General features: G+C 43.1%; 1 pseudogene; it reads left to right on the forward strand.

Moving 5' to 3' along the window:
• The first annotated feature begins 588 nt into the window (after window positions 1-588).
• Window positions 589-684, forward strand: LOC127207804 (uncharacterized; annotated as a pseudogene).
• Window positions 685-3333: the final 2649 nt, after the last annotated feature.

Genomic DNA, 3333 nt, shown 5'->3' on the forward strand with positions numbered 1-3333 from the left:
AAAATGTTGAACTCCAGATAGGATAAAAGACCACGGACATGTAGTATAAAGACACATGACGTGGGCTGGAGAGATGGCTCAGAGGTTAAGAGCACTCTCTGTTCAACCAAAGGTCCTGAGTTCAATTCCCAGCAACCACATAGTGGCTTACAACCATCTATAATGAGATCTGGTGCCCTCTTCTGTGTGTGGGCAGAATACTGTGTAATAAATAAATAAATAAATTAATTAGTTACTTTTTAAAAAGACACATGACGTGGACCTCTGGCATTCACACACACATGTATGTACATACATGCATATACACACTGCACACACAAAAGACTTGCTGAGCATTGTGGTGCACACCTTTAATCCCGCTTGGGAAGCAGAAACAGGCAGATCTCTGTGAATTCAAGGCCATCTGATCTACAGTAGCTAGTTAGAGCCATCCAGGGCTACATTGTGAGCCCCTGTCTTAAAACAAAACATGTTTGACTTGCTAGTGGTTAGTTACCTAAAACATAAATCAGAGATAAATTCCCCTATGCATGGTCTTGGAAAATTGAACTTTCCACCCTTTCCCTTTACTTAATATTAAAAATTAATGCATGCTCAATTTGACCTCACATATACCAAAATTAGAATGATAAAAAGAGGATTAGCATGGCCCCTGTGTAAATTAATGAAGCATTCCATATTTTTAGTTAAGGGGAGGGGAAAGAACATGCTCAAAATATATTGTATTAAAACATTTTTAAATAAAAAAGGAAAAAATAGCAATCAATGAATAAATAATACATAAAGAAGATTTATGCCACATACATTTTATAAAAGTTGTATGTAATACATTTTAACTATACGGGTTTCTGTACTATTACGTTCTAAATGCACTAGTCATTGTAAGACACAAAGTAAATCTTTGAAGGGCAGAATTTAGGGTTTTATATACTTTCTAGGATTACCCATAATACAAGATATGTGTTTTAAAACCTAGATTGCAAAAAAAAAAAAAAAAAAAAAAAAAAAAAAAGGCCTATAGTGGTTATATTTGTTTCAGTTATAAAATATCATGGCCAAAGCAATTTACAGAAGAAAGAGTTGAAGCCTGGTATGGTGGCACACACCTTTAATCCCAGCATGCCAGAGGCAGAGGAAGGGGGATCGCTGTGAGTTCAAGGCCAACCTGGTCTACAAAGTGAGTCCAGGACAGCCAAGGCTACACAGAGAAACCCTGTCTCGAAAAACAAAACAACAGCAATAGAAAGAAGAAGGAAGGGGGAAAAGGGGAAGAGGAGGAGTTTATTTGGGTTTGTATTTCCAGGGGGATTAAGCCCCTTATGGGGAAGCGTGGCTGCAAGCAAGCTGGCTAGAGCAGAAAGATGAGTGCTCCTATCTTCAATCATTAGTATGTGGGCGGAGAGAACGAACTGGAAGTAGGGGGAAGCTACATAATCTCAAAGCCCGCCCCCACTGCTTCCTCCAGCAAGGCTGCTACCTAAACATCCCCAACAGCGCCACCAACTGGGAATCAACTGTTCACACGCTCAAACCTAAGGGGGCTCATTTCTCATTTAAATCACCACAAGGACTTTTGTTAACTAACCCCAAACTCGAGTTACCTGGGAAGAGGAGCCTCAACTGAGAAAACTGCCTCCCTCAGATTACCTGAAGGCAAGTCTGTGAGGACATTTTCTTGATTAATGATTGATGTGGAGTGGTTCAGTTCACTGTAAGTGGGTGATACCCCAGGGGGCTGGGTCCTGGGTGCTGTAAGGAAGCTGACTGAGCAAGCCATGGGAAGCAAGGCAGTAAAACAGCGTTTCTCCGCGACCTTTGTTGCAATGCCTGCCTCCAGTCCCTGCCCCTGAGTTCCTGCCCCGACTTCCCCTCATGGTGTACTACAGCTGCAAGCTGAAATGGACCTTTCCACTCCACATTTTTGGCTATGGTGATTATCATAGCAATACAAAGCAAACTAGGACAAGATTTACAGAAGAATTGTCACATATGGACACACTGTAAAGCTGACACAGTGAACTAAATACAGTGGAACTAATAATACTGGGTACCTAGATGGTCCCCGGTCAGCTAGAACCTGCTCAGCCTCCTGGGGTTTCTTGTGTAGACCTAGGTGCCTTTCTTCCCTCTTTCTGATCCTGCTTTTGAGCCTTGCCCTCTGAATTCCCCCCTGAAAATTCAGCTCTCTGATTTGATTTCAGGTTAATTTCTTAACCTTTACTCTGTGGCTTGAGAGGACCATTTCCAATCCTACCCTTTAATTTGTCCAATTTTAGGATGAGAAAATGCTTTATTTATTTACACATTTTAAGCCAAATGAGCATTTCTTCCCATGAACTAGGAGTGATGGGATAAACATAATCTTTGTGCATTACAGAGTCTCATCTTAGTACTGGCTGGACGCACCCCCCCCACCAAAGGCTAAGGTTCAGCACTGAGCAATTACGTTCAGGCAGGTGGTCTCTGGGACACTCTTAACAAACTTGTAGGCAGAATGTCATGTGTCCTCTACCAGCTATTTGAGATAATGATATGTATGTTACTGAGTCATGCAGACGTACTTTCAGAGAAAACAGGATAATTCCTCACGTTTCCTAAGGAAAGCAATGCCATGTGTGAGGCAGTTGTGAAGTGGGTTTCTCTTTGTTGTTTGTGCTTGTCCTACAGGACCAAGACCGAGTGCCGGGACAAGAGAGGAGAGGAGTTGTAGTGACACACCTGCCCTCTTCATTTTTCACAACGTTGTCTCAGGCCTAGAATTTCTATGCAAACGAAACCCAGGAGCCGGTTCTACTTCAGCAACCCCTACAGTGGAGTTCAGAGCGGTTTAAGACTCTAGACATTTATACACAGGAGAGCAGCATGTTGTTTGCTGCCTTCTCTTGAACGTTCTTTAGAAAAAGAAGACCAGAACGGAACCAGACGGGGTCTCTTAGTCAGTGTTCTATTGCTGTGAAGAGACACCATGACCATGGCAACTCTAATAAAGGAAAGCGTTTAGTTGGGGCTGTTTACAGTTTCAGGGGTTTAGTCCATTATCGTCATGGCGGGAAACATGGCTGTGCTCAGGCAGACATGGCGCTGGAGAAGGAGCTGAGAGTTCTACATCTTGATCTGCAGGCAGCATAAGGGACTGTCTGTGTCACTGGAAATAGCTTGAGCATAGGAAACCTCAAACCTCACCCCCATAGTGACACACTCCCTCCAACAAGGCCACACCTCCTAATAGTGCTGTTCCCCATGCTGTTCCACACATGAGTCTATGAGCGACCATTCCTATTCAAAGGACCACACAGGTCATTGTCCGGAAGGAGTTGGTGACAGACACGCTAA

Source organism: Acomys russatus, chromosome 24 (genome assembly GCF_903995435.1).
Source record: "Acomys russatus chromosome 24, mAcoRus1.1, whole genome shotgun sequence".
Lineage (NCBI taxonomy): Eukaryota > Metazoa > Chordata > Mammalia > Rodentia > Muridae > Acomys > Acomys russatus.